The sequence below is a fragment of the Crocodylus porosus genome, unplaced genomic scaffold (assembly GCF_001723895.1).
Source record: "Crocodylus porosus isolate Cpor-Errol unplaced genomic scaffold, CroPor_comp1, whole genome shotgun sequence".
Taxonomy (NCBI): domain Eukaryota; kingdom Metazoa; phylum Chordata; order Crocodylia; family Crocodylidae; genus Crocodylus; species Crocodylus porosus.
Window position 1 is genome coordinate 105,983,843 of NW_017728886.1, and position 13,852 is coordinate 105,997,694.

Consider the following 13,852-nt stretch of genomic DNA (forward strand, 5'->3'; position numbering starts at 1 on the left):
CCGTGCCCCGGCCGCCGCCGGGCGCCTTCGACCTGCCCCCGAGGGCAGAGCCCGGTCACACAGCCGCCACCCCCACCCAAGCCAGCTCCAGCAACCTCTCCAGGCGGCTCGCGGGGTGAGGCATGCGCTGCCTTTGTGGGGTGGCACTGTGGCCATGGCAAAGCCCCCCTCCTCGCCCCAGCCCATCTCACACCAACTGCAGAGACTTCCTCAGCCTGAGAAAGCTTGCTAAAATTCCCCCCCACCCCCCAACTATTTAAGTTGGTCTAGTAAAAGAAATCAGATTCACCCAAAGAACCTTGTGTGCCTATGTCTCGAGACCAACACAGCTACAACCTACACCCCTGTACAGCTGTATCACAGGGGGGGTGTTTGGAGATGTTCTTCAAGTGCCCACACACACTCCCACAAGCAGGTCTGGATTCTCCCCACAGACAGACAAAAGGACTCTAGTGACTAGACACAAGTTTTCATATGAGTGTAAATGCTCTTGCTGTCCTGGCCTGGCTTGTGAGTTGGTGAGACCCCATTTTTCCCAAAGGCTAAGCCTGCAACAGGCACAAAACGTCCCCCTGATGTAGTTGCCTCCCATTTGTTTTGGTAAATGGATACACCTTGAAGAACCAGGTGGATATGTTTTGTGTGCATTTCTTTTTCTGTCCAGACCTGTGTGCTTCTACTTTACTCTTACATACAGTATGTAGAAGTAAGCTATCATGTAGTTGTGATATGAAAAGCAAAAGCTATTTAATATGTCTTAAAATGAAACTTGTTGAATTGAAATGCGGCACAAAAGCTTGCAAGATTCTTTTTAATATTGTATAAACAACACCATTTATGCTGTCATTCTCTCTCTCTCTTCTGTAGCTTTCTACTTTGTCTCAGCATTAGAAATTGGTAAATTTTCTTCCTCTGCTTTCTTTTTTCTTAGATGTATAGGCAGTCTTTTTGCTAATGTAATTGACTTATGTATCCATTGGCAGGTGTCACATTCTAAGAGTGACTTTTTTTTTTCTGTTCAATAATACTTTTTCAGAAGATTGCTTGATTTTATTTTAATGATAGGTATAAGCTGTTGCTTTGATTTCCAAATCTTCTCAGTTGACCAGTGTAAACATGTGTAAAATGCTAATAGAGTGAAACTACACTTGGAACTGGATAACTCAATAGATGAATTGCTGAGGGTTGAGCCATAGAATATGTTTGCTTGGGCATGATTTATTTTTTTCTGCATTTGGGTATGTTGCAGTCTAGATGGCCAAATTCTTTTATTTATTCTACAGCAGCATATTTGAACAGCAGCCTACTTCAAACTGATTCAGAATACTGAAGAACTCATTGCTACAAGAAATCTTCAAGACCAAACGTTTCATAGGATTAAGTAAAACAGACATTAGCTTGAATAATGAAAAAAAGAATCCTTTTATATACAGCAGGAGAGAATTTGCAGTACATTTGCCCATGCTCTTGAGCATAACACAAATGCTAACTGGTGGGATTAGACAGAAACATTTCTAATGAGAAGGTTATTCCATAATTTTATTGTGGGTTTCTTGTACCTTCCACTTGAGCATCTGGGGCTGACCCCTGTCAGAAACAGGACACTGGACTAGATGATCTGTTTCTCGAGTTAGTTATAGCAGTTGTTCTGTGAGAATAAAGAAAAACAGGATTAGGTCCATAGTGTGTGCTATAGTGTTAATACTATATATTGTAGCATTGTTATGGTTGTTCATTGTAGTTTTCAAGCTACATGGCTGATCACCATTCCATATTTTTCACATGATCTACAGGCCAAGCTGCTATTGATATAGGTGAAATTTCTGTAATGCAGAAACAAAAGTGAATTTTGCTCAGGATAAAAAATACTGAATGTTATAACTCCTGCCCTATGCTCTTCATTAGTTTGATATGCAAACTTAGTTGATTCAGTTTATGAGGCTTCTTATACTGTGTGTATGTGTATAAATATTTGGCATTTCTTTAATCTTTTTCTCATGTGTGTTCTATGTTTTCTTTCTATGTCTGAAAATGTTTGCAGGCAAAATATAATAAGAAAAACCCTTAAATCATGATGTTGGGTAACTCAGAAATTGCATATTCTGAAAACTCTTTGTGCTTCAAAACATTATAGGCCACAATTAAGGCCCCCATCCTAAATTTATAAGATTCTTGAGATTCGCATGGAGGAAAAGTGAGTCCTCGTATTACTCTGCACCCTAAAATCAATGGAATTACTAATGTAGCATTGTTCAGAACAAATATGACCAGCAAAATCCAGATCAAAGTATTTACTTGGTAGGCCTCTGATGCTGATGGCACTCAAAAATTCAAATAACATCTTCCTTGTCACATTAGGACATACTATAATAAAGCCAAATAGAAAAGAAAAATGAGGCCATTTTATTAAGAATTGATGAATATAATAAATGAAGATGACACCTTCCTACCAGAGACAGACTGATACAGGGGTTAGGGCTAGCGGAACTTTTTTTTAGTTTTGCTTCAGAGTTTTCCAGCTGCGTGAGATAAAGTAAAATATTTTCTCTTTCCTATATGTATGTTTTGTCTTTCTCTCTCATTCTTTTTCCTTTGCCTCATGTTCACACAGCAGCCACGCACAAATGTTGGCAGCACTCATGTATTTGTGCTTATTCAGATTTTCTGGTCAGGGTTAATGTTAGGTTTTCTTCCCTGATGTCCTGCAATGCTTGTGCAGGTGGAAAGCATCAGGGTTGTAGTTACACTGATAAAACTGGTACACTCAGCAGAATCCACAGAAAACCTGTACTCTTTGCAGAGAGCACTGTGCAATGCCTCCTCAAATTTGACTGCTTTCTTGTTATAAACAACTTCATGCTGGTTTATATAAGGATAAATGCAAATACATGGGACTCAAATAAAAACCCTGGGTACAGCATCTCTTCAGATATGGACTGATATACCCAGAAATCAAGTCTTTGAGTGTCTGTGGTGGGATCTGTAGAAAAGTTACTAATGATTCCAAGGTGCTGCAGTAGCTGAAAGGACTGCTGTGTGGGCACACTAATAGGTTTTCATGAGCTCTAAAAGCAATGGAATGTTTAATATGGTACGTTATTGTGATTCACTGTCCAGCTACAAGAGTAAGCACTTCTTTTAACCCATGATGAGTTGCAATAGTAAAGGTTGCATTGGCAAAAGCCAGAGCAGCACCATGTCAGGGAGAAGTGATGCCAAGACCCTTTGCCACCCCACTTCCAGACTACATTACAGTGCTGATGGTCCTCTAAACCCTTGGGGCAACCAGCCTTGACAGGCCACTCAACCCACTCCAGCCACAAGGGTGAGGGGAAGCAGAGGAGGACTTGCTCAGGTGAAGCTCATTGCAGGGAGCAGTGGCAAAAAGGCACAAAATGATCCCACATACTGATTAATCTACTCAGCTGCTATTTAGCAGACTGACCGGTGCATCTACACATGCATTTGATCTGAGATTAGCTTACCTGCGAGTAAACTACTTATGAGTAAATGCTGTCAGGCAGGTGTCTACACATGCAGCGATGTGGGAGATTTGCTGCTTCTAGCAGCAAACTGTTCCCATGTCCTGTGGCCTTGCAATGGGCTCCTGCTGCCACTAGGGGGAGCTTGAGGCTTCTCCTGGGTGATAACCCAGGGGCTGCCAGAGAGCACCAGGACAGGAGACATCTGTCTCTTGGCTGGGGCTGGGACATTGCTCCCTGCCCCAGAGGGGCTGCCTACTGTCGGAGCAGGGACATTGTCCACCTGTCCCAGAAGCAGGAAGCTCCCAACCCTAGATCCCTGATTAGGACAGGGGACTTGGAAAGAACTGCAGGGGAGGGGCAGGTCTTAGCCCCCTGCCTCTCCCTCTACCAGTGAGGCAGCTAGCAGCAAGTCCCTGGCTGGCCAGGGATTCCCCATCCAGCCAGGGGCTCACTACTAGCTGCCCCACAGGTGGATGGGGCAGGTGGTTGGGACCTGTTTGGCACCTGCAGCTCTTTCCAAGCCCTGGACTTCAATCTCCCTATTGGCGCATGGGGCAGGGACCTGCCCCTGAACAGGACAGTACCTAGCCTGCACTCCACAGCTGCAGGGTGGGGGCTGGAGAGCCTGTTCTCTGCTCAGGTCCATGAGCATGGAACTGGGTGGGCACAGGCTGGGGAGCTTGTTTCCCACCCAGCTCTGTGATAATGGAGCTGGGCAGGTAACAGACTCCCCAGCCCCCACCAGCAGGGAGTTCCCAGCACCAGCTCCATGACTGGGAGTCCAGCACTGAGAAATCCTTATCTCTCAGCCCAAGCTCTGTGGTCACATGGTTTGGTCTGGGAGATGCTTATAAGGATCTCTCGGCTCTGGCACCGAATCATGGAGCTGGTGCTGGAAGATAAGGCTCTCCCAGTTCAAGCCCCACAACTGCAGAGTTGGCCCTGGGAGATAAGGAACTCCCAGCCCCCCACTCCTCAGTTGCAATGGTAAAGCAGGGGCTGGGACATAAGGATCTCCCAGTCCCTGCTCCCTGATTGTTATCTTGGAGCAGGGCACTTGAAGTTCCCTGGTGCCAGGAATCTCCCAGCCCCTGGTGGCTGGCTCACGGTTAGGCATCTACACAAGCACTACTGCGCAGTAACTATTTGTGAGTAAATTTCCTACTTGCATTTACAGGTAGCAAATTTGTTCATGATTAGTGAAGTTTACTATGCAGTAAGCATGTGCAGGTGTAAATGTGCATGCTTATTGCACAATAAACTATGCTACTTCACAGTAAAGTGTCTTGTGTAGACATGCCCAATGTCTCTAAAGTGGGCTCTGGTCATAATTTTCTACTAGTTGCTAGCCTCACTCTCTCCCAGAACTCCATAGGTTCTTCTGTCCTTTCTTCCCATCTCTGTCCATCTTCCTTTCTTTCACTTTCTCATATGTCCCTCTTTCCCTTTCTTTCCTTCTTCCCTTCTTTCCTCAACTCCCTTTACTTCTATTTACTCCTCCCCTTTCCTCATTTTCCTCAAGACCTGCCACATGCTTTGTGGTATTTCACAATTTCACAGGATGTAGCATCCGATTCCTTTGCACTTAGTGTGGTTTTGGTAAAGCTGTCAGACATTACTATATGTTTGCACAGTGGTTTGTGCAATGAGGACCTGCAATAAACAGAAGTAACAGGGACACTAAAATATTACCATCCAGTGTCAAATGACACATCTGCCTGTCTTTTCTGGCCTGATCCCCAGCTCACCTACAATGGGCTATAGCAATCAGGAACTCATGTGAAAAATAATGCAACTCTTTTCATGTGACTAGCTTAATGCTTCCTATTTCATGATATCATACTTATACTTGAAATATACCATGAAAGAATATATGGGTGTTGAGAAAGCAATAAAAGAACCCAGAAGTTTTCTCTAATTGTTTGTTTATGAATATGACTAAGATCTGAGAAAGCCTTTGCTGGATTTGAATTTGAATGGGGACTGATTTTGAAGTCCTTCTTGTGGCATAAAATCGAACAATTCACTGCACTATGGAGAGGCACTGTGCCCCAACATCACAGGTCAGAAGGAAGTTATTCATGCACATGAAACTCCGAATCCATTTTACATTATCCCAGCCATTTAAGCTTCACTTCTTTGTGGATAAAGATCGCAGTGAGATAATGAATATGAGAAAGGAAACAGGAAGCCTATAGTAAGTGAAGTAATAATATTATAAAAAATAAAGTCTATACATAATCCCACGCCACCAGGCCATTTGGGGCAGATAGCCAAGAATGCACCTGTGACATACTTGTGTGTGTATGTGTGTGTATATATGTGTGTGTGTATATATATATACTTTAAATGCATTTTGCTCCCACTCTGAGCTTCCACGAGTGTGCTATGCAATAATAATTGTACTTATGTGTTGGGTGTGAAGTAACTTTGCACAGACAAGACTGCTGATAGGTTGTGCTATGTATGTTTGATACGCAAAACAAGCAAGGCTGAGTTCTAATATACCCTCTTCCCAACCTTGTTCCTGTTCCACAAATAGAGATGAGCAAAACCTGAGCAATGTGCCCTGGAGAACAGCCATTTCTCCACTGGAAAACCAGTTTTTCCACCCAAGTGGTGCATTAATGGCCTACTCCAGGGGATACACATGAAATATCCTTACAGGTCCATGTGGAGGATTCTTCCCTCAGAATATGTACCTGCCAGTTATTACTGTATATTATGCTTTGTGTCAATCTTTTACATAATTGTGAGGTTAATCAGTTTAGACAGAGAGAGACAGAGACACAGAGAGAGAGAAAGAGAGAAAGAAAGTTGTCCATATATGCCAGAGTTCAGGTCTGTCTTTGGTGGTATTCATTCAGGGCATTTTGCCTTTCTTCTGAAGACATGTAAGCCTACTCTTAACATATGTATGTGTGCATGTAATGTATGTGTATGTATGTATGTATGTATGTTATCATAGCTGGAGTAAATGCAGAATTAACAGCTGCCTACAGGGTGTAGGGGGCAGAGGTGGAGAAAAAACCTAAAGATAGTTTGCTCAAAAAGGAAGAGTTTTAACCCATTGTCAGTCTAAGGTAATTTTGCCTTTGGTGCAGCAAGACACAGCTGGGCTGTGGTTCTTCCCCCATCTCAACTCCAGAACCACTACATTGTCCCTGCTTTTCAGCGCCAGTAATACTCTTTCCTCCTCACATCCAGAGACAGTGACAACAGCACATCTTTTTTCTCTTTCCTAATAGCCACAAAGGTATTCCCTCCTCCTGAAATAAGCTGGGATTGCCTTTTTCCACACAAAGGTAGAGGCGGGAGCTCAAAGTATCTTAGCAGTTTTTGCAGGGTGAGGGTGGGTAGAATGGACCTGCTGCTCCATAGAACTGAGGTTCTTCTATTGTGGGGATGCTGACAGGGCCTCCCAGCACCATGGGTCTTGGAGCTCACACTCCTTTGCTATGTCCTGCATGCCTCTTTAATAAGTTCTTTTGGGCTTTCCATGGGCTCAGACATAGAAGAGCAGCTATAGAAGCAGCTTGTGCAAGTACTATTGCAGTACAGGGTAAAAATGTAAGATGGGACCAGCTGGGGTCACCTTTGCACCTCAGCATCCAGTGGACCCACAACTGTGAAAAGGAGTTGTGCGCTCTAGGGCACAAGGACCTTAGGTACCATAACTCTTCCCTTCCCACAGTGTCAGCTCAGAGCAAGAAACTACGAGAACACAGCCAAAGTGTAAAGCTGGAGAAATTTAAGTAGTTGAGGGACGTAGGTAATATTTCCTACAGGTTTGACTGGACTTTCTTTGTCCTGTGCTGGTTGGCTATTTGCTCTTCCTCTGACTTACCTTGTTTCACAGTCTGTTTACCTCACCTGGGATCTTCTGCTCTTACTTTCCCTCTCACCTGCAGTGTTTACCTTCACCTTTCTCTCAGGTCTTTCAAGTTAGCTAGTCCCCTCCTTTCTGTAGCCGCACAACCTTAGGATAGTTAATGGGGAATTTCTATGGCATTTGCTGTCTTAACAACCATCACCCTGCTTGTGTAGTCTACTTCTTTACTCCTTTGCATGTCTTACGCATTTAGACTAAAGGCTCCTTAGGGCAAGGGCCATGTTTGTATCATGTCTAACACAATGTGACTACAATCTTGGTTTGTCCCTGGGTAATACTATAATAAACATAAACATAAATAATCACTGCTTTGACTATACTGGGTTCAGGTATTCAAATTTTTACTTTGAGAGCTACATAGTTATCTTTTTTTAAACGAAACTTGACATTCTGTGATAATCACTTGACTCCAGGAGCTGTAATCCTAGAGACAGGTTTAACTTTTCCTCAACTTAGCTTTTGATAATTCAGAGAATCTTTTTATGGCAGAGTATGAAATGGAAGGCTGCCCTGTTAATGCAGGAAAGGGCATAGGCTTATTCCATTTTCAAAGAAACATTTTCCCCCCCCTTCCTGGTTGAATAAACAACAACTACAATAACAACAATAATATGAAGATGACAACAAAGAAGAAGAAGAAGAAGAAGAAGGAATTAATTAATTTATTTTAAATCTAAAGTGCACAGGAGTAAGTAAGAGTTTTATTTACTCATTTATTTTGGTGTTGAAATATGGCTTTGTTTTCTAATACCCTCTGGCTGTTTCTAATCGTAAGTATTATTGATAGATGAGCTAGGAGAGACTAAATAAAATATACATTTTTAATAGGTGATTTAAGCATAATTGTATTCCACTCCACAATTTTTCATAATTTCATACTTACTTTGAGTGTTGGTACTTAATGAATAGAATTTATAGGAATTCCTTTATTCTGTTTTGCATCTAACCAATAATAATCTTTATAATAGGTAACAGTATCCCAAACTGAACAAAACTATACATGTAAGTGTTTAAAATGTTTCTATTTGTCTTTTGTTTCAATTGGAATCCAAAACAAAGTTAATCTGATCAACAGGGATCAATAGAAAAGTGAGTGAAGATTCTTATTTCTTTGAAGCTGGTAAAGGCAATGAAATAATCCTCTGAAACAATGAAGGCCTTTAATTCAGAGTCTTGAACACTGAAAGGCATTGTGAAATGGGATTTGCAGTGTTTCTGGTTTTAATTTAAACTGTACAAGCAGGTGCAGTAATGGGAGGCGAATTGCTCTTATTACATTGTTGCCACTAGTATAAGATAAAATCCACAAAAAGTCCAAAAGACCTGCTTCATCAGTGATGTGTATAATAACAGACCTTTTAAAAGACAGAGTATTTACTTTGCTTTCAGTTCACCTCTCTCCATTTTGTTAGCTCCCTCACATTTGTGTACTAGCAGCATGCTCCTTAGGGTTCACACTCCCACACATCCCCAAAAAAAGGTGTAGGTGAATTGGAAGAGGAGGAGCTGATGCTGATGTGTAAAGTGGCAGGCCCCTACCATCCATAGGAGGACTTACCAACTGGCATAGGAGCTTACTGGCACTCTGCAGCTTGGCTGGAAGAATTGTTCTTTACTGCTGTGCTCTAGAATTTGGGGATGGGTTTCATGTACAACCAAGATTACCAGCAACCTGACGCACCCATAGAGTATAACAACAACAACAAGAACACACAAGCAACTACCACAACAAGAACCAGCATTTTAAAAATATTGTGATAAGGAAATTTACAGTAAAGATATTTTATATAATCTTAATTGTCACCTTTTTTTCTCCTTTGCTTGTATGGATAAATCTGGAAGAGGAAAAGACAGTTAACTCTTTACAGTTCTTTAATCAAGCAGGTTTTACTAAATTGTTGGGAGAGGGCCAGTTTGCAGTGGGCCGTTTTGTCAGGGGCTGAGGAGTACATAAGAAGAGAATCCTACTGATGCAACCCATTCTTATGAAACAAAGAAAGAAAGAACATTGTTAGTACTTTCAAGTTAAGCTATCTGCTCCTAATTGCTTGAGCATCCTTCAAGCAAGCATTGGATAATGAAGGAGAGCATATCTCTAGAGAGCACCTTGAAGAAAGGGCTATGGCGAGCAAATGGAGCATGGCGGTGCATAAGGTGGGACTTTCAGGATCTATGATGGAATGAGGGGAAAAATCAGGAGCAAATCAGGTGAAAAGGGAAGGCAGTTAAGACTGAATAGAAATGTGACTCTAGTGAAGCCAGTAGCAACACCCCTACTGGCTTCAGCAAGGTTCAGGTTTCACTCTTCATGGGCATGTCTACATGAGATGTCTACATGAGTCATTACTGCACATTTATTTAGTACTTGTATTAGCATGTACTAAATAAATGCTCAGTAACTGGAGTTACTGCACAGTAGTGCTGGCTAACATCTTTCAGGTGATGCTACGGGGCAGTAGCCTAATAATACCGCACAGTAGTGTGTTAGCACTGTTCTTGCTGTGATGCACTACAGTGTAGTATTTTTGTGCTGTGACAACCTGTGCAGTCAGTGTCTCGTGTAGATATGCCCATGTCACAAACCTATAGTTTATCAGAGGGTAGCTAGCTTGTCTGCTGTGAACCATCCCTGAAGTTACTGTGTGGAGGCCAGAGGGATGTGTTAACGCTTTCTTCTTTGTCTCTTAAACAGCTGTACAACCTGAATCCCCACAGCTTTGTTGAGTAGGGAGGGGCAGTATAGTGGCCTTTACATCATTGCCCTTCTCGTTCCCTTCAGCAGTTGTCCACAGTCTTTAGTCTGTGTTTGTAAGTTTACTAAGGCTGGCTTTGTGGCAGCTCCCAAGAGCTAACATTTCCCAGCAAAGCTCATAATGAAAATATTAACGATTTTCTAATTTAATGTTTATCAATTCCATTTTGGTTCAGGACACCACATATCCTACTAGGGTTCCTTTCTCTTTTGTGTAGCAAAGTGGGAAACGTTGCCTTTCTGAACCTGATGCAGAACAGATTTTTGTTTTCTTGACCTCAGGCAAAACTTTCCAGTTTGTAAACCGACAGTTTTATTCTTTTGCAGATTTAAGGGTGGGGGTGGGGGGGAAGGGTGTGTGTGTATGTGTGTGTGTACAAAATCAAGTTTATGACGGGAATACAGTTTCACCTTACTCTTATATGACTACTCTCATGCTATAATGTTGTTTCAGACACCATTAACGTGTGTGTGTGTTTTTTTCCCTAGATACGTTCCATCCCTGGAGGAAAGCTCAGTGTACTCTAGCTTGGAAACCATGTGGGCCGCCAGCCATACTGAGCTTCACTAGGTGGGTCCCTGTGGAATTCCAATGAGGATTTTGATTCCCAAGAGTTTGCACATCTTCTCTTCAAACAGTACTTGGCCAGACAAGGTCTCTTTTATTTGGTGTAACGAAGGGGTATTCCAGGTCTGTACTGTACTTGTTCTGGTTTTGTAGCGGTATTATCAACCATCCTTGTGACTGCATTAATTTCCTAAAATTTTCAGTTTAACAATTTCTTATTTTCAATAGCATTTTTACCTCAACTGAAACAACACAGGTAGCTCTTTCATACTCTAACAGCACTGAAAACTAGGAGTTGCGTCAGAAGAGTGAGAATGAGATTATAATGGCGCAGGAAAATAAAAAGTGTTATTTATCACTGCTTCAGTGTCACCAACTTGTTATTTTTTATTGTTCTTCAGAATTATGGGATTTATTGAGGCAATTTATCCTCAAGTCCCATGGTACATATTATATGTAAAGGATGAAGAAGAATTCTAAATAACAGAACATAAAAGGAAACTAAATGTAAAAAACACCCATGGCAAACAAATCTATGATTTTAAACCTTCCTGTTGCCATATGAAGAAAAAAATAAAACAAATATAGATGAATACAAATGCTTAATTTGGAAAACTATAAAAATTACAAGACAGTTGCACAATTCCAGACCTATCAAAAAGTATGAACAATTTTTTATATAACATACCTATGCAAAGCCATGTATCTTGGAAAATAAAGTAAAGAATTAAACAAACATATTGATTGCTATGCATTTGGGATGCACACATAAAAATTCAATATTCACAAATCACTAAATGGTTGTTGGACACCTGAAATTATATTGATTTCTGAAGCTTAGTAATGACTACTGTACTTGTTCTAAAGAGCATGCAAGCAAACAAGCAATTACACAGTCTTTGGAAACTTAATATAAACAAAATACTACAATATGAGCAAGCATTCCAGTCAGTTTGGCTTCACCAGATAAATTACTTAAACCCCTTTCTGGCAACAACTATATGGTAGGAAATCTCTCAAAAGGTGATAATGGAAAAAGATGAATGATAGAATGAAAAAAGTCTTGCAAATAAGGTAGCAGACTTTTTTCAAGGATCAAAATTATAGCAAAAAATTTGGATAGTGTCTTTTATAACAATGGTTACAAAGAAAATCAGAACCTTAAGCTAAAATTTCACCAACTTTAGATCCTAATAGTGTCTGAGGAGGACTTGATGTAAACTGAGCTGTTTAACTCTGACTTCTAAAAAAATAAAGACGGACAATACATATAAAACTATTTGGTGATGTAAATTAATGTTTGTTTTTTCTAGATTCCAATCTAAACCATCAATAACGCTGAATTTTGAGTATGATATTGATGATGATTGGAATTAGCTAGATCCTTAGGTTCATTACTGAGTGCTATTAGATCAGTGTCAGCAGTGTATATCAGGAGTAATTGCCAAGAGTTGAATTGTATTAGTGTAAAACTGGTATGGGAGCATAATCCAACCCTGGAATTGGCAGAGGTTATTGTTCCCTGCATTTTTTCATGGTTCTCACACACTGTAAAAACACTTGCCTGAAAGATGAAAATAGTAGTTACAATCTACTTTTTTTCAGATTAACTCCAATAGTGCTGTGCCTTCGCTTTTTATCTCACTAGATAGGAACAGTTATCCCTTAGAGGCTTTAACATGGATGTTCATTGCAGAGTAGCCCAGGGCTCCATTTGCAAGGATGCCCTTATGTCCTAATTTGAAGAAAAAAAACATTGCCTCAGAGAAAATTTAAAAATAAATATGAACTGCTTGGCTTGCCTTAATTTATTTTGATATGAAGCCATCCAGCATCATGGGAAGCCAAAGCAGATTTTCTTCATGTGGTTTACAAACTAAGAGAGAACACACCAAGTTTACATGGAAACACAATTCCAACAATGCTTAATTTGGCCTGAGGCCAACAACATAGTATTTTCAGGTGGTTTTGGTATTTTCAGGGTCTGCAGGCCCATTAATTTTTATTCTGTTTCTAAAAAGAAACTCCTAATGGAAGTTGGGCTGATTATTATGCTTTCCTCATCAAGTAAGACTAGTCCGAGAAACCCTAATGAAAACAAAGTCTTTCATATGTAAGTCTGGTTCCACAAATACATGGCCAGGTGTTCCTAGAGCATAACTGACTACAATGCATGATACTGAGAGAAAGACTCACAACAAGAACGAGCTGAAAACCAGAAAAAAGTCACGACAAATTTCACTTTTTACTTTTGCTGAAATTTCATTGCCATCAAAATCTTCTATCAGGTTTTACTTGGGACCCAAAAGCTCATAACCCATATATAATTAGGTATAGGCAATGAATATTTATAGATAATGACATGTCAAGCCTTCAGCAGTAACAAAGAAAATTATTTGACTTAAAAAAAAATTATGATTACATTTCAATTTAATTCCATATTTTTATTATTTATCATATTTACTCAAATAGAAGATGACCCTGATTATAAGATGACCCCCCAATAAATGAATTATATATGCGGAAAATGTATAGATTTGCTATAATTTTCCAGGTATAGTATCTAATTATTGGAGGTATGCCTTCAATTTGTCCCCCTCCCACTGCTACAGCAGGGAAAATAAATTTTGGGAAGAAGGTGGCCCCTTTGTTCTTTGCTCCCCCTCCCCCCCCGCAACATTTTTTCTGGCTGCCCTTTTCCCTACTCCTTACTATCAAACCCTCCTTGCCCTGACCAAGAGGAAGTAAGGAACACATTTGAAAACAATAATTTTGAATTTAAACATAGCTGTAGCAATTTGCATAGCGTACCCATACACTTAATTCATCCAGACATGGTGCAACTGCTGCAAGTATTAGCACAGGTGCTCCATAAACACACATTTGAACAGCACTTTGGCACATACTTTTATGTAGTTGTTGGCAAAAACCTGGCACAGTCTTCACAAGTGTGGGCCCTAACTGATTCTGGAGCTATGTGACAGACCTGAGGTAGCAAGGGAAGGTGGCCAGAGTGCTCAAATGGTCTGGTGTAATCTAAGAAATCAAGGAACTACTTTTACTTTTCAAAGCAGAACCTGTAAGGGGCAAGAGACTGGAATACCTGAGAAATGACAGAGACATTGATCGCATAAGAGTCATGAGGTGTATGTGAT